General features: G+C 42.0%; 1 protein-coding gene and 1 non-coding gene across 7 annotated transcripts in view; one reads left to right on the top strand and one right to left on the bottom strand.

The window, feature by feature from the left end:
• FHIP1A (FHF complex subunit HOOK interacting protein 1A) overlaps nucleotides 1–25288 on the top strand; it is a 308399-nt gene that overhangs the window by 22598 nt on the left and 260513 nt on the right. The window contains exon 1 of one of the 6 annotated variants that reach the window (XM_070769001.1): nucleotides 14944–17580. The exons of the other annotated variants lie outside the window; for them this stretch is intronic. The gene's annotated coding sequence lies outside the window, so the exon portion shown is untranslated. Of the gene's footprint in view, nucleotides 1–14943; nucleotides 17581–25288 lie in introns of those variants that run through there. 6 annotated transcript variants of the gene reach the window in all.
• On the bottom strand, nucleotides 3261–3365 carry LOC139176902 (U6 spliceosomal RNA). The gene has a single exon (XR_011561371.1). It is a non-coding gene; the product is annotated as a U6 spliceosomal RNA (small nuclear RNA).

Raw genomic sequence — 25288 nt, 5'->3', positions numbered from 1 at the left:
CTAGGGCCTCCCCAGTGGCTCAGAGGTAAAGAATTCACCTGCCAATGCAGGAGACATGGGTTTTATCCGTGGGTTGGGAAGATGCCCTGGAAGAGGAAATGGCAATCCACTCTAGTATTCTTGCCTGGAGAATTCCATGGACAGAGGAGCCTTCTGGGCTACAGTCTGTGCGGTCACAAAGAGTCGGACACGACTGAGCAATTGAGCACCTACACACGAACAAAGCCTGTACTGTTTTAAATAATGACCCACTCAAGCTCAGTGAATATATATTAAGATTTTCTAACATGAGTTAGAACCATTTAAGACTGATAAAGAAGGGGTAATAGAGGACTTAGGACAGGCTGTTCATTTAGCTATGAAGTGAGTAGACTGCTTTGCATGAGAGGTCCTCCTGGCCTTCTAAGGAGGAAGCTGAAGTGAAGAGAGGTTCAACAGCGTGCTCAGAGTCACAGAAGTGAACAGAAACAGAGCCAGGACCCCAACCCAGATCATTCTGACAGACTGCTGGTGATCTTCCCTCTGCAGTGCTGTCTTTCCCCTGGCATCCTGTGTCATAAGAAATAAAATGAGTTGTATTTTATTTACTTATTTTTTGGTTGTACTGCACTGCACAGCATGTGGAATCTTCGTTCTCTGACCAGGGTTCGAACCTGTGCCCCCTGCATTGGAAGCACAGAGACTTAACCACTGGATCACTAGGGACGTCCCTGGATTCTCCTATATTGACAAGAGGAAACATTCAGATTTAGAACATACAAGCTCAAGTAATGTATTAATTTATTAAATCATTTGTTCAGAAATCTACCAAGGAGTTCATATGTGTGAAGTACCATGTGTGTTAGTTGCTCAGGTTGTGTCCGACTGTTCGGGACCCCATGGACTATAGCCCTCCAGGCTCCTCTGTCCATGGAATTCTCCAGGCAAGAATACTAGCGTGTGTATCCATTCCCTTCTCCAGGGGATCTTCCTGACCCAGGGATCAAACCCAGATCTTCTGCATTACAGATGGATTCTTTACCATCTGAGCCAATGGGTTTCCTATAAAGCACCATGCTAGGAGCCAGAGTAGGATATCAAGATCACCAAACTGTCAGAGCTTGTAAAATATGTTTAATAATAACTTTTATATACAAGACAGAATTCATTCAACAGTCTTTGGGGGAGGGTCACTGTGGTGTTCTAGGACTGGCCTAGACACTTGGGATCATTCAGCTGTTTATCAATTCATGCTTAGCCTTGGATCACCTAGTCTGTGCCCGACACTGTTGTAGATGCTGGGAAGAAAGATGAGATTAACGCAAGCGAACTGTGTTCTCACTTAGTACGTTCTAGTGGGAGAGACACACAATAAATAAGCAAGAGAAGACTTGTTCTGCAGGGAGTGGAGCTCGGATGGTGTGCGGATAGCTGGCTACATTAGATTGCAGAGATAGATAAGATTTGATCCTTGCCCTGGAGGAGGCAGATGCGTAAACAGTGAACTACAGTAGAATCAATATGTGCAGTGATTCACGTAGGAGCAGAACGCTGTGGGTGACTGGAGGGATGTGAAATCTGAGGGAGGATGGGGAGCTGCCGAACCAGATGTGTTTTGGGGATGGTGACTGTGGAGCAGCCTCAAGCATAGGCTAGACAGGGAGGGACTGAGGATAGGACGTGCTAATTCCTCTCTGGGCTAAGAGCCCTAGATGAGTGCAGGAGGACGGAGAGGAGCAAGTGTTACTTCTCACAGAGAGAACTACAGAAGGCTTCCTGAGTGAGATGACATTTCAGCTTGATCCTTAAATATACAGATGTGAAGGGAAGGGCATCTCATGGGTATACAACCATGAACAAAAGGGAAGATCCAGCTTATAGCAGGAGTGGCTAGACTTAAGGGCCTATAGACTGGCTGGAGCAGAAGCTATGTGAGAAAGAGGGCCATGGGGGCTTAGGTAGACAGATTTGCTTCAGGTAAGCGGAGGGAACCTGCTTCAGGTAACCTGTAACCGGTTACAGTTTCATTTTTTTAAGTGGACTGACATAGTCACAACCTTAGGAACATTCTTCTGCAGTAGCATATATGAGAAAGTGGAGTGGAGAGAGAGAGAGCTGGGAGATGATTCAGGAAGGCATGTGATCTGATGACCCTGAGGTATTGGGGATATGATCTAGAAAAGTGGGCCTGGGACTGGATCAGAGAACATGGACAGGTAGAATAGTAAGGCAGACTACTGATCAGACGTGGGCAGTTAAGGAAAAGAAGGAGAAGACTGATTGCAAGGATGTAAGCCCAGTTGACTAAGAGGATGGGATTTTTTTTTTTTTTGCGGCGGGGTTGGGGGGGAGCGAGGGAGGGCACAGTATAAGGAATGCAGAATCTTTGTTCCCCAACCAGAGATCAAACCTGTGCCCCCTGCAGTAGAAGCACAGAGTCCTAACCTCTGGACTGCCAGGGAAGTCCCGAGGATAGGGTTTTTATGACAAGCTGAGGATGGCAGAAGGAAAAATGTGTTTGAGAGGTCAGATAGCTAAGATTAGTTTGGGACTTGTGGAGTTGGTACTGGTGGGACCTTGAGGTAGGAATGTCAGATAAGTAAATGAAGATAGTACTTTAGCTCTGGGTTGGAAGGTGTAGGTGGGAGTGGTAATAGAAAGTGAAAGTGAAAAGTGGTTCCATTTGTGGGCTAGATCACAGTGGCCAGGGACTGACTTGTTCAAAGAAAGGAGGTGAGGATGGAAACTTAGGAGCATCATAATTTTGGTGATTTATTTTAATTTTTGTTCTTGCACTTTAGTGCTAATAATCTCCTAAACTACACTGTTGGACTTCCAGCTTTTTACTCTCAGCTCAATCTACTGTATTGCTGGGAAAATTTGGGCTCCTGGGCTATATGATCTTGATTCCATTGTAGAATTTGGTTTTAATCTGGGACAACATAAAAAAAACAAACCAGCTTTGTGACCTTATTTGAGATATTGGGAAATTTTTCCATCATGTCTTTCTGTGTCTCCTAGAGCAGCTGTTTTACAGCAAGTGTTTGGAAACAGCTTTGCTTCCCTGGAGGAGTAGAAATGTTTTTTCTTCATAGAAAATCATATAACTGATCACATTTACTTTTTCATCTTGACTGCTAGGAAGCACTCAGATTCCCTGCTTAGCTGTAGTCACTGTGTAGGACTCAAATAGCTCTCCATATCTGAGTTCTATACCAATATCTCTTATGCCAGGCACAGTCTTCATTTTCTTCTCTAAGCATTCCTTGGTCATGAATCTTTAAAAATATCATTGGTTCGCAAATTTGTGTGGCATCCCTGTGCAGAGGCCATGCTAATCTTCTCTGGATTGTTCTAGTTTTAATGTATGTGTTTCCCAAGTGAGCTTTGCTTGGTCATGATCTTTAATTTCCTTCTGTAATACATGCATTTCTCAGACCATCTCAGATTCTTTGTAGAATGAGATGTGCATGCATGCTAAGTCACTTTAATCGTGCCCAACTCTGTGTGACCCTATGAACTGTAGCCCACCAAGCTCCTCTGTCCGTGGGATTCTCTAGGCAAGAATACTGGAATGGGTTGCCATGCCCTCCTCCAGGGGATCTTCCTGAACCAGGGATCCAGTCTGCGTCTCTTAGATCTCATGCATTGGCAGGTGGATTCTTTATCACTGGCACCACCTGGGAAGAATGAGATGAGGACTAAATAAATAGTGCAACTATGCTGTTCACTATATGAATGAGTTATACGTAGGGTGTTATAGGTCAGTATGTAAATACACTGACTCATCACATTTTAAATTTATATGTTCTTTGTTTTCTATGAACTTTGTCTTAATTGATAGCTTTTTTAGGCAAATGATACATATAGTCGCAGACAATAAAACTGTCAGGCGAGTGTATGCTCCTTGGTTCTTTGTCTTGTCACAATGATGATTTGGAGCAACGGACATTAAAGCCCTCGGCGCGTCACAGCCCTCTCAGGTCTTGAACAAACCGTGTCATAGCTCTTAGGCAAATCAGTGTTACAGTTCTATTTTATTTATAAGATAGCAGGAGAATCCATCCTCAAAGAAGAGAAGAGAGTGGAGGAACGCGGAGGGAGGGGGCGTGGGGGCGGTGGAGAGAGAGAGAGCAAGAGCACTTGGCTCCTCCTTTTATATGTTTTCTTCCCCCTGGGCCGCCCTCTGCAAATTGGGCTCAGCCAGGAATGCTGTTCTACCTGAAGTCCTCACTTTGGTCCTTGGACCTTTCTTTGACCTTCCTTTGTTCTATTTTTGTAGGCTTTTCCCTTCTTTGTCTTTTGAAAGTGAAAGTGAAGTCGCTCAGTCGTGCCTGACTCTTTGCGACCCCATGGATAGTAGCCTGCACCAAGCTCCTCTGTCCATGGGATTTTCAAGGCAAGAGTACTGGAGTGGGTTGTCATTTCCTTCTCCAGGAACCTTCCCAACCCAGGGAAGGTTTTAGCCACCACCATTTTGGACTCTTTTTCCCTATTCTTATGACCAACCTAGATAGCATATTAAAAAGCAGAGACATTACTTTGCCAACAAAGGTCCATCTAGTCAAGGCTATGGTTTTTCCAGTGGTCATGTATGGATGTGAGAGTTGGACTGTGAAGAAGGCTGAGCGCCGAAGAATTGATGCTTTTAAACTGTGGTGTTGGAGAAGACTCTTGAGAGTCCCTTGGACTTCAAAGAGATCCAAACAGTCCATCGTAAAGGAGATCAGTCTTGGGTGTTCTTTGGAAGGACTGATGTTGAAGCTGAAACTCCAATACTTTGGCCACCTCATGCGAAGAGTCAACTCATTGGAAAACACTCTGATCCTGGGAGGGATTAGGGGCAGAAGGAGAAGGGGACGACAGAGGATGAGATGGCTGGATGGCATCACCGACTCCATGGACATTAGTTTGAGTGAACTTTGGGAGTTGGTGATAGACAGAGAGGCCTGGCATGCTGCAATTCATGGGGCTGCAAAGAGTCGGACATGACTGAGCGACTGAACGGAACTAAACTACCTGACAAAACTAAATGAAAAATGATGTAACAGCAGGAGCCAAGTTCATGTGTAAATGTTTGCACACTGACCCTCCACTCTGCCTCTTGATGAATTATTCATTTCCAGGTGAATGAGTCTTTGTAAAATTGTTGGAAGTTTTGGTCAGTCTTTCATAAGTTGTAATAGTTGTTTCATTTGGAAACTTGGAGTTGATGTTATTAATGGCCTGGGACTAATCATTGAAATTTGAGCTGACATGATCTAGTAACACTTTTATTTCCAATCAATGTGTGCAAATCCTGCCTCAGAAGACTGGATATTGTTCACTGTTGAGCAATGAGCAGGTCACTGGGTGGGTGAAAATAATTGACTTCTTTCTGCCAATCATTCCTGATTTCTGTGCTCTAAAAAAAGGTCTTTTCTTTTCTTTTATAGGAGGAAACTTTTGCTTTCAGTCATTAGATCCTTTATAACAAAAGTCTTTTAAATTAAAAAAGCCAAATAGTTAAGGGGTATCTGTGATTATTAAATTTGCCCTGTGTAGCCTCCAGCAGAAATTCACCACCCCGCTCAACCCCACACACCAATTTTAAACTTGACAAAGTCTTGTCCATACCTCAAACAACCCTGTCCTTTCTTATAAAATGGGAAAGCTATAAACCTATGCTGAGATAAATATAAGTGGTACAGAAAATGAGAAGTGAAGGGCAAAGGAGAAAAGGAAAGATATACCCATTTGAATGCAGAGTTCAAAAGAATAGCAAGGAGAGATAAGAAAGCCTTCCTCAGTGATCATTGCAAAGAAATAGAGGAAAACAATAGAATGGGAAAGACTAGAGATCTCTTCAAGAAAATTAGAGATACCAAGGGAACATTTCACGCAAAGATGGGTTCAATAAAGGACAGAAATGGTATGGACCTAACAGAAGCAGAATATATCAAGAAGAGGTGGAAAGAATGCACAGAAGAACTCTACAAAAAAGATCTTCATGACCCAGATAATCATGATGGTGTGATCACCAGCCTAGAGCCAGACATCCTGGAATGTGAAGTGAAGTGGGCCTTAGGAAGCATCACTACAAACAAAGCTAGTGGAGGTTATGGAATTCCAGTTGAGCTATTTCAGATCTTTAAAAGATGATACTGTGAAAGTGCTGTACTCAGTATGCTAACACTTTTAGAGAACTCAGCAGTGGCTACAGGACTAGAAAAGGTCAGTTTTCATTCCAATCCCAAAGAAAGGCAATGCCAAAGAATGCTCAAACTACCGGACAATTGCACTCATCTCACACGCTAGTAAAGTAATGCTCAAAATTCTCCAAGCCAGGCTTCAGCAATATGTGAACCATGAACTTCCAGATGTTCAAGCTGGTTTTAGAAAAGGCAGAGGAACCAGAGATGAAATTGCCAACATCCCTTGGATCATAGAAAAAGCAAGAGAGTTCCAGAAAAACATCTATTTCTGCTTTTTGACTATGCCAAAGCCTTTGACTGTGTAGATCACAACGAACTGTTGAAAAACCTTACCTGCCTCCTGAGAAATCTGTGTGCAATTTAAAAAGCAACAGTTAGAACTAGACCTGGAACAACAAACTGGTTCCAAATTGGGAAAGGAGTGTGTCAAGGTTGTATATTGTCACCCTGCTTATTTAACTTCTATGCAGAGTACATCATGTGAAATGCTGGGCTAGATGAAGCACAAGGTTCAATCAAGATTGCTGGGAGAAACATCAGTAACTTCACATACACAGATGACACCACCCTTATGGCAGAAAGCAAAGAACTAAAGAGCCTCTTGATGAAAGTGAAAGAGGAGAGTGAAAAAGTTGGCTTGAAATTCAACATTCAGAAAACTAAGATCATGGCATCCAGTCCCATCACTTCATGGCAAATAGATGGGCAAACAATGGAAGCAGTGAGAGCTTTTATTTTTTTAGGCTCCAAAATCACTGCAGATGATGACAGCAGCCATGAAATTAAAAGTTGCTTACCCGTTGGAAGAAAAGCTATGACTAACCTAGACAACATATTATAAAGCAGAGACATTACTTTGCCAACAAAGGTCCATCTAGTCAAAAGCTATGGTTTTTCTAGTAGTCATGTATGGATGTGAGAGTTGGACTATAAAGAAAGCTGAGCGCCAAAGAATTGATGCTTTTGAACTGTGGTGTTGGAGAAGACTCTTGAGAGTCCCTTGGACTGCAAGGAGATCCAACCAGTCCATCCTAAAGGAAATCAGTCCTGAATGTTCGTTGTAAGCTTAAGCTGAAACTCCAATACTTTGGCCTCCTGATGGGAAGAAATGACTCATTGGAAAAGACCTGATGCTGGGCAAGATTGAAAGCAGGAGGAGAAGGGGACGACAGAGGATGAGATGGTTGGATGGCATCACCAACTCAGTGGCCATGGGTTTGAGTGGGCTGCAGAAGTTGGTGATGGACAGGGAGGCCTGGCGTCCGTGGCTTCCCAAAGGGTCGGATATAACGGAGTGACTGAACTAACTGAACTGAAAACTTTGCTCAGTTGCTTCAGTCATGTCTGACTCTTTGTGATGCTATGGACTGTAGCCAGCCAGGCTTCTCTGTCTATGGGATTCTTCAGGCAAAAATACTGAAGTGAGTTGCCGTTTCCTACTCCAGGGGGTCTTCCTGACCCAAGGATGCAATCTGCATCTCTTACATCTCCTGCATTGGCAGGCAGATTTTTTGCCACTAACACCACCTTGGAAGAAGTGGTACAAAAAACTTTGTAGAATTAAGGGAATATCAAATGAGATATTTTTAGGAACTTTGTCTTTTAAAATAGTGATTCTAAGAAATGTCACTTTTATCTGTTTCAGCTGATGACCTACTTTCTATTTACATGTCAAATGTTGACATCAGAATATCTTTGTGATTCTGTTTGTGTAAGAATAAATGAATTCAGTTAAATAACACAGTGGTTTTTACATATTTAGACCCCATGTCCAGGTGGTGCTAGTGGTAAAGAACCTGCCTGCCAACACAGGAGATGTAAGAGATGTGGACTCAATCCCTGGGTCGGGAAGAGTCTCTGGAGGAGGGCGTGGGAACCCACTGCAGTGTTCTTGCTTGGAGAATCCCCATGGACAGAGGAGCCTGGCAGGCTACAGTCTATGGGGTCACACAGAATCGGACACAACTGAAGCGACTTAGCACGCAGGCACTCATTCCCCTCAGAGAAATGCAGTATTCTCAGTGTGTCAGTCATGTTTCAGGATCTTCTGCTGGTGTGGAGTTTGCAGTCATGGTTGAGCTGAACCTGCTCTTCTGCGATGCATCAGTGTTTGATTTCTTAGTCTTCATTAGAGCTTCTCAGCCCTCTTCAAACTTACCCTTATTTATTGTAAAAATACATCCTTAGGATTTTTATTACATTGAACAGAATCCTCTCTCAGTAACCATAGATTGAATTGCTTTCTAATCTCAGTAGCAAAAATAGTTGTTCTTTCCCTGAGCAGCTGGTTTATTTTTACCCCGGGGACACTGAATCTTATAAGAGATCATGTTTCCCTCTGCATGTTGGCTGCAGCCAAGCTCAGAGTCCCTCCTCCCCCTTAAATGTCTATAACACCTTAATTCAGACTCTCCTTATACCTTGTGGCTACAGTGTTGGCCGCAAGTGGTATACTTAGCTAATCCTACTGGTTTTAAAAGCTGTTTGAAGACAAGGATGCTGCTACTTTTGTTTATTTTCTTTGCAGTGTTGTCCCAGTGTCTGGCACTATCTGGCACTCAAATAATAGCCATTACTAGACCATTCAAAAATAGCTTCACGTTGGGCCCTCCGTGGTGGTAAAGATAAGGAGAAAGGAATACGTAGTGTGCAGGTGGAGGTTCTGAAATACGCTGAGGAGCAGAGGGATTGTATGTTTGAAAATATGGCGCCATGAAATAGGATCCTTGTAAGTATGAGAAAGGAAATGGCAATCCACTCCAGTATTCTTGCCTGGAGGATTCCATGGACAGAGAAGCCTGGAGGGCTACAGTCCACGGGGTTGCAAAGACTCGGACACGACTGAGTGACTGTCACTCACTCACTCAAGTATGAGAAAAGAATGTTGAATTTAGGAACCAACGTGTGCTGTTTTCCTCTTTGTGTTGCACCTGAATACACTGATGTATCAAAGTTGAGAGCCTGCCATCTCCCTTACCTTGCTCCAGTAAGAAAGATCAGTTCTCTTCTCTCACAGGAAAAAGATAAGGAGTTAGGAGAGGGACAGTTTATCAGTCAAGGATTAGAAGTTGCTCTGAGATCTATGCAGACAGATGGTGTAGATGTACCTACTGTGCTTTGCAGATTACATTACCTCTGAAATGGTTGTGAGCTGTAGCCGGTGATCCATGTATTCAACTATTATTCTTGATGATTAAATTCCAGTACAACCAGAGAATGTAGACAGATCCATGTGGTGAATTGTAGTAGTATGTGACATATAGTAAAACTCTAATAAGAAAGTCCATTGAAATGAAAATGAACTGAGTAAACTGAAGGCAAAAAGATCATCAGCTTTGGATACAGCGTAACATTTTATTTTATAATTGAATTTGCAAAATCTGTATTTGTATTGAGGAAGGGAAATTTTGTTTTTTAAAAATTTTAAAATGTGTTATATTCTATTACCATGTTATCACATATTGTTGGTAAGCATCATGATTCTAATTTTTCCAAAATCTAATCTAAAATTTTAAACATCACATGCTAAGGGAAAGAACTTTTTTCCATTGTATTTCTCTCTCCCTTCCCTTTCTCTGAAAAACCAAAGCATAAGTTTTGTTTAAGTGAAACAAAAACAGGAAAACCAGAATTTCATTTCTTAAAAACTTTGCTTAAGGTCTTGAAGTAATTTCTTTGAAGTAGTATTTAGTTGAAAACATATTGTTGAGGACCCTTTTTTTGAATTACCAAAATACCAATTTCTCAGCATAATATTGATTATATTATATAGTATATATTATATAGTATGTAATTATATTATATTTAAAATTTCCTTTACTTCTAAAGCACATTTACTTCAAAGGAAGCTTAAATAGTTGCATTGTGACATACAAATATAATCTAATTCTGCCAAGCCCCAGTGAAAAATCTTGTTTTCAGTTTTCTAATTAGTGGTAAGAATTATGCTCTATGAAGGTATGCATAAATAATTGAAGGGGTGGCGTGGTGTTAAAGCTACTCACTGTGGAGTCTGCCTCACATGGTTGTTGTGAGGATTAAATTAGTTTATTGTTCGTGACAAGGATCTAGAAGAGTGTCTGGCATAAGTAAGTGCTCTCTTAAGTGTTCGCTATTTTTGTTATTGCTATTATATAGCTAATAATATTATTATATTAGCTTTATATATATAAGTATATAATATATAAATATAAAATATTATAGACATAAACATATTCTATAAAATATTATATACTTATTATATACTATTAGCTATAAATAAATATTAATATTTATTTATGTAATAAAAATATTTTTCCTTGCCTCCAATAGGGTTTGAAGTACTTTTGAAGTGGCTGAAGTGGCTTCTGCTATTAAAGGTTACAAGAAGCTAGAGGGTTCTGGAACTCCCATTCTGCACCCTCCCCCTTAGTTAAATGCTGTGGGGCTCCATTTCCTCATGTGTTAGAGGACAGTTCCCTGGTGATGGGTCTCTGTTATTTAAGCCACAACAATTCTGTGTTGCTTTGATCTTACCTTCTGTGTAAACAAGAAGGTTGAGTTTGTATGTGTCAAATTCCTTGATCTGGAGTGGTAGAATTTTAGAAGTGAAAAGGTCATTAACTAGATAGTCTGCTCTCTTAGGGAACTCGTCCCATCTCTTAGTTTCAATTAGTATTTGAGTTTTTTTCTTCTTTAGATTTTTCTTTTCTTTTTCTTGTACATCTTTTTTTCCCCAAACACTTTTTACATGCTTGTAGATATTGTATTTATTATGTTTGTTGTTTGTGTCTGTATCTCTCCTTGTATGTAAGCTTCACAGGGGCAGGGACCTTTATCCTGTTTTTGGTTGTCTGGCACGTCATTGGTTGCCAAATAGGGGCCTCAATAAACGTTGTTGAATAAATGAATGAATCTTCAATTATGTAGTAGACATTTCTATTAATTGATCACTTCTGATTCTCTTCTAAAATAGCACTCTTTCATTTTCTTATTTCCACCAATGAATACTTTCATGTTACCAAGAGCAAAATCCTAGAGGAGTTGGCAGCCATACCTGAGCTGCTGCTAAGTCGCTTCAGTCGTGTCTGACTCTGTGCAACCCCATAGACGGCAGCCCACCAGGCTCCCCCGTCCCTGGGATTCTCCAGGCAAGAACACTTTCAGGGGTATTAAGACAGCCACTGCCACCAAGGCTGTAGGTGCAGAAACAGTGGCAGTGCATTTCATAGAAGGTCAGTTGGCCTGGATTTTCTCAAAGAGAACCTTCTGGGCCAGAACTAGAGGTAACTGCTTAACTGCTCAGGAAAGTACTAAAGTTACCAAATCTTAAGGCTAGACTCATAGATTCTGCTGGGTTAATATTGCTAATACGCTTCCTTTGTCATGCTAGTTCCATTGGAGATTTCTTGCTGCTTCTGAACAGAGTCCCAGCTCTGCAGCCCGGCATCCAGTGAACTCCCCAGAACTTCCCAGTTCCAGATCACAAGAGGGCCCCTTGTCAGTTCTCTCCTCCACTGAGGACTCTTCCTTGGCATCTCCTGCACCATTCCGGTTCTTGCTTTAATATCCCTCTGTTCACACTGAGCTGTGTTCATCATGTGCTCAGCTTTCCTCCTCCTTCATGTGTCCACACCTGTCTTCCTTAACCTTGCAGGGAAGCTTTTCAGCCCTTATGTATGTGAAGCCACCTGTGTTGTGTTTTGGCTCCCAAATGTTGCATTATCCTTGTGTTCCATTTGTGTATTTACTGCTTTCCCTACTTTATGATAACCTTTTTGAGATAAGGACTAATGGAATAATGGAGTTGGGGGATCGTGGGGATTAGGGAATGTTTAAAAATCAGAGCTAAAGCAACACCTGAACAAAACTGAAAAAAAATTGATGTAGTATAAGTGTATTTTCCTGCCTGTGATGATGTTCTCAAGGGCTTTAGAAATGCTAAGATCAAATCCTTCCTACTTTTTTTGGCATAAAAATGTCTTCTAAATAATTAGATAATGGTAGTAACACCTAGTGATAGTCATGGCCTCAAATTATATTTATTTGGAAATATAGGTAATTGGTGGGGGGCTTCCCAGGTGGTGTTAGTGGTAAAGAACCCACCTGCCAATGCTGGAGATACAGGGTTGATCCCTGGGTTGGGAAGACCCCCTGGAGAAGGGCATGGCAACCCACTCCAGTATTCTTGCCTGGAGAATTCCATAGACAGAGGAGCCTTGTGGGTGGGCTACAGTCCATGGGGTCACAGAGTCGGACACGACTGAAGTGACTTAGCACGCATACACATGTATATAATTGACAGTTGAGTTGGCAGTGTGTGTGTGTGTGTGTGTGTGTGTGTATGTAATTTTACCGGTTTGTGAAATCAGAAAGTCTAGGAAAGACAAGTCTGGCTGGTAATCATGGGAACATACACACTCCATCCCTTTATCCTTCACATGGTGGCCCTTCTCTTCCCTGGTCAGTTGCACAGTACAGATCTTCCTTGACTTACGATAGGGTTACATCCCAGTAAGCCCATTGTAAGTTCAAAACATTCTACGTTGAAAATGCATTTAATACACTACTTACTGAACATAGCTTAGCCCAGCCTACCTTAAATGTGTTCAGAACGCTTATATTAGCCTATATTGGGAAGAATCATCTAACACGAAGCCTATTTTATAATAAAGCTAATAATATCTCAGGTAATGTATCGAATGTGTTAGGTAGTTAGAATAGGAAAAAGGAGTCCAGAATGGTGGTGGCTAAAAGACAAAGAAAGGAAAAGCCCATGAAAATAGAACAAAGGAAGGTCCGAGGACCAGAGTGAGGACCTCAGGTGACACAAACAGCCTCCTGGCTAGCCCAGTTTACATAGGGCAGGCTCAGGAAGGAGGAAAAAAAAACTTATAAAAAGAGGAAACAAAATTGAGCCTCTGGCTCTCTTCTCTTCACGTCTTTTGTGTTGGCCTGCCCTCACGCCTTGAGGATGTATTTTCCTTTGCCTGCCAAATAAAACTGAGCTGTAACACTGGGTCCGTCTGTCACTTCAGATTTTTGCTGCAGCGAGACAGAACCGAGGAAATTGCACACTCCCCCGACGAATGCTGTAGTGATAGTGAAAAACAAAATGATTGATGGGTGTGAGAGGTAGTAAGTATATTGGTTGTTTACACTTCTGTGCCTGACTGGGAGCTGCCCAGCATTGCGAGAGTGTATGTACTGCCTGTCACTATCATGGGACAAGATCAAAATTCAGAATTCCATGTACCATTTCTACTGAATGCATGTATGGCTTTCACCCCATCATAAGGTATAAAAATCTGAAGTTGAACAATTCTAAGTGGGAAAATATCTGTATTCATTTTTCAAGGTCTCATATGGGCTTAAGATTTTCATGTTATGGTTTGACTCTGGTTATCCAGCCAGGAAATGCGTGAAAGAATTTCCTTCTATTTCTTGAACTTCAAAGAATTTTTTTTTTCTTGTTTGGTTCCGATTAATCTAGACAGTGGCATTCTGTACAAAGTAAATCAGCTTTATTCATGTCATGAAAAGAGAATTTTTGCATGGCTATCTAATTTTTCAGGCTGATTGAAAAACTCAGTGGGGATACAAAACACATTGATTTGTTCTTTTTCTTCCAAATCTTACACTATTTGTCCTCTTGTTCCATATTGTAAGACAAGTTAACATTCTCCTCCTTTTCCAGTTGTTCCACAATTTCAAGTTTTCATTGAGTACACTGTATGTTTACTTCTAGACTTTGTCATTTTAATTATTTGGAGCATTTGATCACATACAGTCGCCCTGATGTTCAGCAGCACGGCCTGGCTCCGTTTGTGTGGCCTGCTGACAGAATGACAGGCAGCGGGAGCCCGCGTTGTGCTCTGTAGCCTCTCGGTGGAGGGAGACTCAGGGTATCCCCATGGTACAGCAGACAATGTTGTGTCTCCTGGTTACCCTGTGGCTCCAGAAAGCAGACACTTGCTGTCTTAGTCAGGGTTTATTCGTTGCAAAGAACAGAGGCCCTCCCAAATTAACTTAAATAAAATAGAAAAGACTTAAAGATGTAGGAGGTAACAGCTCATCTCCGTGATGTCAGTGGGCCCATTAGGAACTATGGAATGGGCCCAAAAAAGCCAGGAATCGTGGTCTCATAGCCTCCTCTCTTATTTAGCCTTTCCTGTGTCTATTTCCTTCTGATTGCCATGGGCTAACATACCTGCCAGCCTTGACATGAGTTTTTGGTTTCAGGCCCGTGTGAGAGCCTATGTTTTTTCCTAAGTCTTTTTCTCAAAAGAGAACATTTGGTTGGTTTAAGTCAGCCTACAGTTCTATTCCCCTTGAACCAGGCAGCTACCATGGTTCTATGAATGTTGGGACTGGTGTGGGGGCATTTAACATGGGACCAGTCAGGGTTTCCCAGGTGGCACAGTGGTAAAGAACCTGCCTGCCCATGCAGGAGATGGCAGTTCGATCCCTGGATATGCTTGAGAAGGAAACAGCAACCCACTCCAGTATTTTGCCTGGAGAATCCAATGGACTGAGGAGCCTGGTGGGCTACAAAGAGTCCATGGGGTCGCAGAGAGTCAGACACTGCTGAGCACACCTGCAATCAGGCAGCGTTTAGTTGGATATCACACCTACTTGCACTGGTTCTTGTCTCTAATCTAGTCTTTCCCGTTTTCTATCCTTTTGTCTTTTTTTTTTAAACATGTTTTGAGAAATTTCCTGTTATCTCACAGTACTTTTACAGAAATTTTATTTTGGTGATTATATTTTCAAAAATATTTTTAAAGTTCTTTATTTTTCTCCAGTCATTTTATTTTTGTGCATCTCATTTCTGTTCAATGGTTGTACTACCTTGAATCTGTTTGAGTTGTATTAGAGCTAACTTCTTTTTAAAGTGCTCTTCCGTTTCCTGAATTAACTCCCTTTCTTCTCAGTGTCAGCTTTTCCCCCGTTAATGTTACTGATTTTCCTGGTAGACTTAGTTGCTATTCATAATTAACAACAAAGGTCTTTCTCTATTATCTTGCAAAGATCTGTAAGTAGAGTCTGTATCTGCTCTACCCCACCTCTCCCTTGAGCAGGAATTCAAAACAGAGCTCACTGTGTGTGTATGAGTGTGTGACTTTGCTTTACCCCACAAATGCCCTGGCAGGGAGGATTTACTCCGAGAAAGCAAAATTCACATCAGAAACCTCTGCAGGCCATCTCTCATTTCCTTCTGCCACAGTTGGCTCTATTCCTTTAGAAACGAACCCCCACATGCTTGTCTGTCCTTACGCTTGGCGGTGCTGCCTGAAGGCTCTGTTAGAGGGTGGGGAGGCGGGGTGGGGAGCTCACTGATACCCCTCCATCCCTGTTCGAGGCCCCCTGCCCTCCTCCCCGCTCTGTGTTACCTGCTGACGCAGCCTGGAGTCTCCCTGGCGTTCTCTGGAACAGATCATCTCCTTGGTGGCCCTGGGTGGCAGCTGCCCCTCACTGTTTCATCTGACAGCACATCTCCATCTCCTGTTTTGTTCCCCAGAAGTTTGTTGAAATCTCTTGTCCATTTAAAGTTCTCTTCCAGCAAACTCTTTTTAATCTTTTAGAATTCTTCTGTTTTATTTTTTGATGCTTTCACTTCATTAGGGATTCAGGTAGGAGAACCAGGCTATCAACCATCTTGAAACTGATACCTCAAGGTTGTTTTTGAAAAAATAGCATTTGGCCTTTATGTTTTCAAATGAGAGATATATCATATACATCCATATAAACGAATATATATCAGTATATGCATAATTTAAGGAAAAATAGTAAAATTTTGTACCTACTGCATAGCTTAAGAGATGGAACATCACATTTTCAGTATCTTAGAAACCTGTATGTCCCTCTTGACTGTATCATCTTCATCCTCTCTGCCTCCTGTAGTATCCATTTTCCTTAACCTTTTAAGTCACTGCCTTGCCTTTAAGAAAAATGGGTTTGTCTTATGTGTATTTATCTCCAAACAATATATTATTTAATTTTAGCTGCTTTTACTGTTTATATAGAATCATATAACTTGTATTCTTCTCTCCCCGTGCTGTTTTACTCAAGACTGTTTTTGAGATTCATCCATGTTTATTCATGAGGCTATATTTTATTTACCTTATTGCTGTATCGCATTGCATTTTAAGGATATACCACGTTTAATTCTCTTTTCTGCTGCCGATGAACATTTGTGTTGTTGTGTAACTTTTTGCAATCATGGGAAAGATTGGTAAGAACATAGGTCCTTTGCATTGCATTTATGCATTGCATTTATGTTGGAGTTTCTCTAAATGTGTAAACCTCGAAGTGGAATTGCTGGGTCATAGAGTATATGTGCACATTTAATTTTACTAGGTGATGACAGCTCTTTTCCAGAGTAGTTGTATCAGGATAGACTACACTGGTGTGTGAAATTGCATTTGGCTTGATGACCTTCGTGTGATAAGATTTCAAATAGTTTTGCCTGTTTAGTGGGTATGCAATCATATCTTACTGTGTGTTTTTAAAATTGAGGTATAATTTATGTGTAATATAATTTACCTTACTGTGATTTTAATTGTCAGTTTCTTGATTGTTAATGAGGTTAACGATATATTGACTGAGCTTCCCTGGTGTCTCAGACAGTACAGAATCTGCCTGCAGGGCTGGAGACCTGGGTTCATCCTTTCACGTTTTCCCTTCTGTGAACGTCTGCTGTGTTTCTCTTACTGACTGGTGGGTGTTCCTTGTATATTCTGCATATATGAGAGAGAAAGAGAGAAGCTGTGATATGTGGTGGAATTTATTTTTTGTGGCAGTATCCATTGCACCAGGAGGAAAGGAAAAGGCCGCGCCCATGTGACCAGCAGTCAGTGTTCTTGCAACTGTGATGAAAGCATGCTAACTTTTTCTCTATTTACTTGTGGTTAATCTTTGACAGAATTGAAAAAGTAAGTTTTGGCACTTTAAAATTTTGGAATCTTTTTTTTTCCAATCCCTCCTCCTAATCTACCCCTATTGTGAAACAATTTTGGTTGAAGAAATACCCTTGACATTCAGTAACTCTGAATGTTTTCTGTGGAGTGCGTGCTATTCAAGTTGAAGTACAAGCCTGTGATGCTTGATGCTCACAGACCTCAGTGTTTCAGTGGTGTCAGACTGCAGGGTGGCCAGCACCCGGGGAACAGAGGAGCTGGGCGGTGCATGCTGACCCAGGTCGCTAATTTGGGTATTTTTAACCCAAATCTCTAAAGGTATTCTTCCTGACTTCCTGGTTAACGCATTTCAGAAATTTAATAGAAAAGTCAGTGGGCTTTGTAAAATGATAGCATTACTTACTGCTGCTGCTGCTGCTAAGTCTCTTCGGTCGTGTCCGATTCTGTGCGACCCCATAGACCGACAGACCGACAGCCCGACAGGCTCCCTCGTCCCTGGGATTCTCCAGGTAAGAACACTGGAGTGGGTTGCCATTTCCTTCTCCAATGCATGAAAGTGAAAAGTGAAAGTGAAGTCGCTCAGTCGTGTCTGACTCTTAGCGACCCCATGGACTGCAGCCTACTAGGCTCCTCCATCCATGGGATTTTCCAGGCAAGAGTACTGGAGTGGGGTGCCATTGCCTTCTCCGGCATTACTTACTATCCATTCTTTTCTCCATTTAACTGTGTACTCTGACTTAAGGAACATTTTATTTTAAGTAGTGATGTATCTATAAAGAAAAACTGTACAAGTGGTTAAAATGGTAAATTTTATGTTATGTATATTTCACCAGAATAATATTTAAAAAAAAAAACAAACTCACGGCTGAAAAAAAGTTTTTGAAGATTTAGGACTCTTAACAAAAATGCAGAGATGACACTCTGAAGTAGTGTAACTGTTTTTCAGTGCAGAGAAGTCTCCCGAGCTAACTAGCAATACCTCTTTTACGTAAGTTGCTTGCTCTTTGTCATGCTTATTCTTTTAAGAAGGTTTACTTGTTTTGAGTTTTTGTAAATTTTGGAATGCACCTTCTGTTTATCATCCTGGCAATCACTCCTCACTTTGCTGCAGCCTCCCCGGGCCTTCTTTCTTCTCCTCCGATCACATCCTTTCCCATCCTCAGAGCCTCCCTCAGATTGTTCTTTCCCCTCTGCCTGCTCTCATTTGTTTTATTGTGTTGTTATTTTAAAAATGTGATCAAATATACATTCTGTGGGGTGAGTTGTATGCCCCCTGCACAAGTCATATACTGAAACTCTAATCTCCAGTGCCCCGGAATGTGAGTATAATTGGAGATAGAGTCTTTAACGAGGTAAGCTAAAATGAGATCCCTGGGTTGGGCCCTAATCCAGTAAGACTGTGTCCTGATAAGTAGAAGAAATCTGGGCAGAGACAGTTACAGAGGGAAGACCGTGCTGGACGCACGGGCAGAAGGCGGCCGCCGATGACCAAAGAGAAAGTCTTCAGAAGAAACCAACGCTGCTCACAGCTTGATCTTGCACATCTAGCTTCTGAAACTGTCAGAGAATAAATGTCTGTTTTTTAAGCGGTCCAGACTGTGGAACTTTATTATCATAGGCCTGCATGCTAAGTCTCTTCAGTCATATCTGACTCTATGCAACCCCTTGGACTGTAGCCCTCCAGGCTCCTCTGTCCATGGGATTCTCCAGGCAAGAATACTGAAATGGATTGCCATGCCCCCCTCCAGGGGATCTTCCTGACCCAGGGATCAAACCTGTGTCTCCTGCATTGGCGGTGGGGGGGGGCGGGGGGGCGGGGGGGGGGCGGTTCTTTACCACTGTTGCCACCTGGGAAGCCCAGTGCACACTAATATAATATATAACATAAAGCTTATGAGTTAACCATTTTTAAGCATACAGTTCAGTGTCTGTATTCACATGACTGTGCAACCATCCTCACCCTCCATCTTCAGAGCTTTTGTCTTCTTGCAAAACTGAAATTCTGTACCCTGTTCTCTCTGCGGACATGGCTTAGCGAGCGACTAAACAACAAGAGCCCAGCCCCTGGCAGCCACCTTTTTACTTTTGGGTCTATGAGTTTGAATACTCTGGGTCCCTCATATATGTGAAATCAGACGGTATTTGTTCTTTTACGACTGGCTTTTTTCACTTTGTATTATGTCTCGAGATTCATCCAGGTGGTAGCATGTGTCAGAATTTCCTTCTTTTTTATGACTAATATTCCATTTTATGCACATATACCATGTGTTATTTATTGGATGGTCATTTGGATTGCTTTCACTTTTTTGGCTATTGTGAAGGATGGTGCTATGAACGTGAGTATGCAGATACCTCTCTGAGATTCTGCTCTCTTTGGGGTATATGTCTAGAAGTGAAATTGCTGGGTCGTATGGTATCTCTGTTAATTAATAATTAATATTTTGAGGCACCACTGTATTGTTTTCTATGGCACCATTTTACGTTCCCGTCAGCAGTACACAGTTTCAGTTTCTCCACATCCTTACCAAAATTTGTTATTTTCTGTTTTTTGAGTAGTAGAAATTGTATTACTGCATATCAGAACTTTCAGGTATAATGCCATGCCCTTTTAATTTTTTTGTCGGAAGTGATAAAATACGGCTTTTTAATTATCACTGCATTAATCAAAAAGAGTTGATTCTCAAAAGGTTGTGATGTGGCATCTATCTTCTTGCTTCAGGCAGGACACCTTGGAGGCTCACCAGGAAGCGTTGGAGTTATTGGTGTGAAGTCACCGACAGCCATTTTTTTTGCTATTTGGTCCAGGAACTTTGTTCTTGTAGTAACTTTGGATCTGCTTATGTGACATGATACTAGCTATGACAGAAATAGGCATTTCTCAGGACAGAGGCCCTGTGAAATAGCTCTTTTGCGGAACTAAAAAGGCTAGCGAGCTTGTTATGTTTTCCCCCAGGGCAAATTTTCATTTTCCTAAGTGTTTACAGCTGTGTTTGTTTAAAACACTCATGTACCTAACAATTACAGTCCTGTGAAGAAAACAGAGCAAGTTAGACAAATTAGGCCTAAAAACATCTCAAGCAGAGGTTGTGGTAAAACACAGGAAGCTTGAGAGATGCACAGGGGCTTCCTCAGGGCATTTTTGAAATCATGGAAGAGCTGTATGTTCCACAGTAAACGCTGCACTACCTTTACACTCAAAGAGGTTCTGAATATTTATAAACACACCCCTTAAGACTGTGAAAATGGAAAGTTTTCTGTGGGTTAATTTTTTTTCTTTCCTTGTCCACTTGTGTGGATATCACTTAACAACTGCTGTAAGTGTTCTTGGCTTAACAGCAGCAAAACAGAAATCATTCTTTACTGTGGTTAGTGACAGTTGGAGCCACCCAGTCTCATTGGGAGGTCATGTACCAGCCTTCACCTCGCCTACACTTTGTCATTCTAAGCTGCAGTTTGTATACGTGATTTTGACTAGGAAGCAGCTCGGTTTAACAATCACAAGTACTAAGGCTTAACAGCAGCATCACAATACCCAGCAAAATTAATTTTATGCACGCAACTTATGTTTTTCTTTGTATGGTTTGTACATCCACTGGTTTGAGAATTCACAGTAAAGAATGTAATGGTGTTTCCTGTCTTATTAGCCTGTTCCTCAGTGTCACTGTAATAATAGTGCCTTGTCTAAGAACCCTGCAAACTCTGCCAGGGCTTCGTAGGCCATGGAAACTGAGATAACCACTGCTGTCATTAAAGGTGGCAGGTTGTGCCCCGGCAGGGATCAGCTACTCCTGCCTCACGCTGTTTGCTGATTTAAGTTCTCTTTGGAATAATGAAGCTGGATGAGGAACCCATGGCTCAGGTCATGTGCCCTTGCATGGGAATGATACAAGGAGCAGGAGTTGGTTGCCTTGCTTTCTTGAATTGTGCCCCACCCCAGGGCCCCCGGTCTGTTCCCCTTACTGTGTAAGTTCAGAGCCGACTCAGGGAGAAACCACTTCTTCCTTCATTGCTTCAGGTGTTTCCTGAAAGCCTTCTCATCAGTCCTGAGCTGGTTCAGTGGGACCACTCCTCAGTCTTTGTTACTACACCTCTAGCGCGCTGCCTCTAAGTTCAGTCAGTTCAGTCGCTCAGTCGTGTCCGACTCTATCCGACCCCGTGGACAGCAGCACGCCAGGCCTCCCTGTCCATCTCCAACTCCCGGAGTTTACTCAAACTCATGTCCATTGAGTAGGTGATGCCGTCCAACCATCTCATCCTGTGTCATCCCCTTCTCCTCCTGCATTCAATCTTTCCCAGCATCAGGGTTTTTTCAAGAGTCAGTTCTTCGCTTCAGGTGGCTAAAGTATTGGAGTTTCAGCTTCAACATCAGTCCTTCCAATGAATATTCAGGTCTGATATCCTTTAGGATGGTCTGGTTGGATCTCCTTGCAGTCCAAGGGACTCTCAAGAGTCTTCTCCAACACCACAGTTCAGAAACATCAATTCTTCGGTGCTCAGCTTTCTTCACAGTCCAACTCTCACATCTGTACATGACTACTGGAAAAACCATAGCCTTGACTAGACGGACCTTTGTTGGCAAAGTAATATCTCTGCTTATCAAAGCTATCTAGGTTGGTCATAACTTTTCTTCCAAGGAGCAAGTGTCTTTTAATTTCATGGCTGCAGTCACCATCTGCAGTGATTTTGGAGCTCCCCCAAATAAAATCTGTCACTGTTTCCACTGTTTCCCCATCTATTTGCCATGAAGTGATGGGACCAGATGCCATGATCTTTGTTTTCTGAGTGTTGAGTTTTACACCAACTTTTTCACTCTCCTCTTTCACCTTCATCAAGAGGCTTTTTAGTTCCTCTTCAGTTTCTGCCATAAGGGTGGTGTCATCTGCATATCTGAGGTTGTTGATATTTCTCCCAGCAATCTCGATTCCAGCTTGTGCTTCTGCCAGCCCAGCGTTTCTCATGATGTACTCTGCATAGAAGTTAAATAAGCAGGGTGACAATATACAGCCTTGACATATTCTTTTTCCTATTTGGAACCAGTCTGTTGTTCCATGTCCAGTTCTAACTGTTGCTTCCTGACCTGCATACAGGTTTCTTAAGAGGCAGATCAGGTGGTCTGGTATGCTCATCTCTTTAAGAATTTTTCAGAGCACTGCCTCTAGAGGCTGAGAAACAGAGGGCTGGGTTTACTTTACCGTATTTACTTTAATTAATACATTAAGTAATCAATTTAATTATGATTTAATTATGTTAATCGATTAATGAGTTATTTCATTTTATGCTCAACAAATAGAGAAAGTCTGCGCTGTGGAGAGAGAGAGCTGTGCTGAGCTCTGTTGAGGTCTGTAGAACAAATATAAAACAGTTCTATGGCAAGGAGTCTGGAGTGTCAGGTAAGAAGCATTGAGCCCTAGAGAACATGCCCAGGGCGGTTGAAAGGTCACTGTGTAGCTGGAGCGTCACTTCTCAGAAACTCTGGGGGGAGGGCTGGTCATTAATCCTCCCAGGAGATCAGATGGAGGCAGAGCAAATGAGGAACATGTGGGAGAAATAAAGCTAATTTCTTCACATCAGTTTCTGCCTCCTTGAGGGACCCGGCCTTTTAGAAAATGTACCCTGATCCTCTAATTGTAGTTAGGTACAGGAGTGTAAAATACAGAGAACATTCTTCATCTGATAATGAAAGTCATGGCTCTTTTTGTAGAGCAGAAGACTTGGGAAACACGCATGTATACCACACAGAAGAAAAGCATATCACCCGAAATCCAGCCACCTAGGAAAAATCGTGGTCAGCATCGTGGAGTACAACCTTTTCCCCCTATGTAATTGACCTTAATGATCTATATACTTGGATTCTCAGCCCAGATGGTGTACAGATTCTGTAAAGAATCAATATGAATTGGATTCATATAAGATCACTGTGTTGGTTATTGTGATGGTAATTTTGACCCTGCATAGCTTTTAAAATTATGTTTTTACTGAAGTAATAGTTGGATTACCTGCATATCTTTTACTTTATAGTTATTTTGAAAAATTTTTGTACACTTTGAAAAAAGCCCACTTGATTTCATTTTAGAGTATTTTAAAGCAGATCGCCTTATTTTAAAGAGAATGTTTTCAGTTGACATACTTTTGGGAATGCTAGAAGGAAATGGAGATTTTCTGATGAATTAAAGAGAATTATAGTGAAAGTGTTAGTCTCTCAGTCATGTCCAACTCTTTGTGACCCTATGGACGGTAGCCAACCAGGCTCCTCTGTTCATGGAATTCTCCAGATAAGAATAACTAGAGTGGGTAACCATTCCCTTCTCCAGGGATCTTCCTGACCCAGGGATTGAACCTGGGTCTCCTGCATTACAGGCAGTTTCTTTACCATTTGAGCCACCAGGGAAGCCCCCAAAAGAATTATGGTTGTTTAGTTTTGTGATAGTAACAAATGTCTGTAAATAGGTATCTTTGTATTCTTATAGTGTTCAGTTTCGGAGAAGGCAATGGCACCCCACTCCAGTGGATCTTGATATTCCAATCCACGATCTTGCCTGGAAAATCCCGTGGACAGAGGAGCCTGGTAGGCTGCAGTCCATGGGGTCACTAGAGTCGGACATGACTGAGCGACTTCACTTTCACTTTTCACTTTCATGCATTGGAGAAGGAAATGGCAACCCACTCCAGTGTTCTTGCCTGGAGAATCCCAGGGACGGGGGAGCCTGGTGGGCTGCCGTCTATGGGGTCGCACAGAGTCGGACACGACTGAAGGGACTTAGCAGCAGCAGCAGTGTTCAGTTTTGGTCCTTTTCATAGTGATATTTTTCCAGAAGTGATGTATGTTGTTAAGAAGGTGTGTGTTTCTTGTTATATCTTTTTATCATTCATGGAAAATTTGTGTGGGTAAAGTTAGTAAGAAAACAACTGAATTTTTTAATGTGTGCAAAGCTATTGGTGTGGGTCAAACCTTGACATCTGACAGGAACTTTTGGAACAAGAAATTTCCTGGGCAGTGTGGCCTTCACACTTAAGGAGGAACAAAGCTTTTGAAGTATATTTTCTGCTCTGCCTTTATTATATTTGCTCTGTCCATTTTGTGCCAGACCTGGACAGCTGCCAGTGGGATTCCATGTTTCAGAAATTGTTGCTGACTTCAGTCGTAGAGAGCAGAGTTTGTTCCTCCCCCTGCTCCCTGCCACGCCTGTGCCTTTTGACTGGTTGAGAGGTCTCAGTCTTCCTGGAGATTGGTGACTCCTTGTGCTGGGTTTTAAGAAGACATTGTTTTTAGTATAATGCCTGGCTATCCTGTTCTCTAATATCATTATAATTCTAAAAAATTCCTTGTAGTTCTGAGACCTTTTGTTTTAGGTGGGTAAAGGGTGTCACAAACTCAGGGACCAGACAGTTATATAACGAGAAAATGGTTCTAAGGAATATGACTCAGTCATAAAAAAGAGTGAAATGAGGTCATCTGCAGCTGCCTGGATGGATCTAGAGATTATCATACTAACTGAAGTAAATCAGAAAGACAAATGTCATGTGCTGTCACTCACACATGAGATCTAAAGCATGACACAGATGAACTTATCTGCAAAACAGAAGCAGACCCAGACATGGAGAAGAGAGTGACGGTTGCCAAGAGGGGAGGGAGAAGGGTGGACCGTGAGTTTGGGGTTAGTAGATGCAAACTATTACATTTAGCATGGATGAGCAACAAGTCCTACTGTATATCACAAGGAACTATAGTCTCCTGGGGGAAACCATAACGGAAAAAACTATAAAAAAAGAATGCATACATATATGTGTGTGTGTGTGTGTGTGTAAAGTAGGCACTTTGTTGTATGGTAGAAATTAGCACAACATTGTAAATCAGTGATATTTCAATTGAAAAGATTCTAAGTGTGGGGACTGTGCCAGGCTGGAGGATGCTCACAGTCTCCAAAGGCAGTAAAACAAAACCACAGAATATTACAGCCAAATATCAAGCCTAAATTTGACCAGAAGCTTACCCGTTTATGGGCTTCCCGGATGGCGCTAGTGGTAAAGAGCTGGCTTGCCAGTTGAGGCATAAGAGGTGTGGGTTTGATCCCTGGGTTGGGAAGATCCCTTGGAGGAGGGCATGGCAACCCACTCCAGTATTCTTGCCTGGAAAACTCTATGGACAGAGGAGCCTGGCGGGCTACAGTCCATGGGGTCGCAAAGAGTCAGACACGACTGAAGCAACTTAGCACAGGG

The sequence above is a fragment of the Bos indicus genome, chromosome 17, assembly GCF_029378745.1.
Source record: "Bos indicus isolate NIAB-ARS_2022 breed Sahiwal x Tharparkar chromosome 17, NIAB-ARS_B.indTharparkar_mat_pri_1.0, whole genome shotgun sequence".
Lineage (NCBI taxonomy): Eukaryota > Metazoa > Chordata > Mammalia > Artiodactyla > Bovidae > Bos > Bos indicus.
The sequence above is the reverse complement of the archived record's forward strand: the minus strand, read 5'-3'. Positions and strand labels throughout refer to the sequence as shown.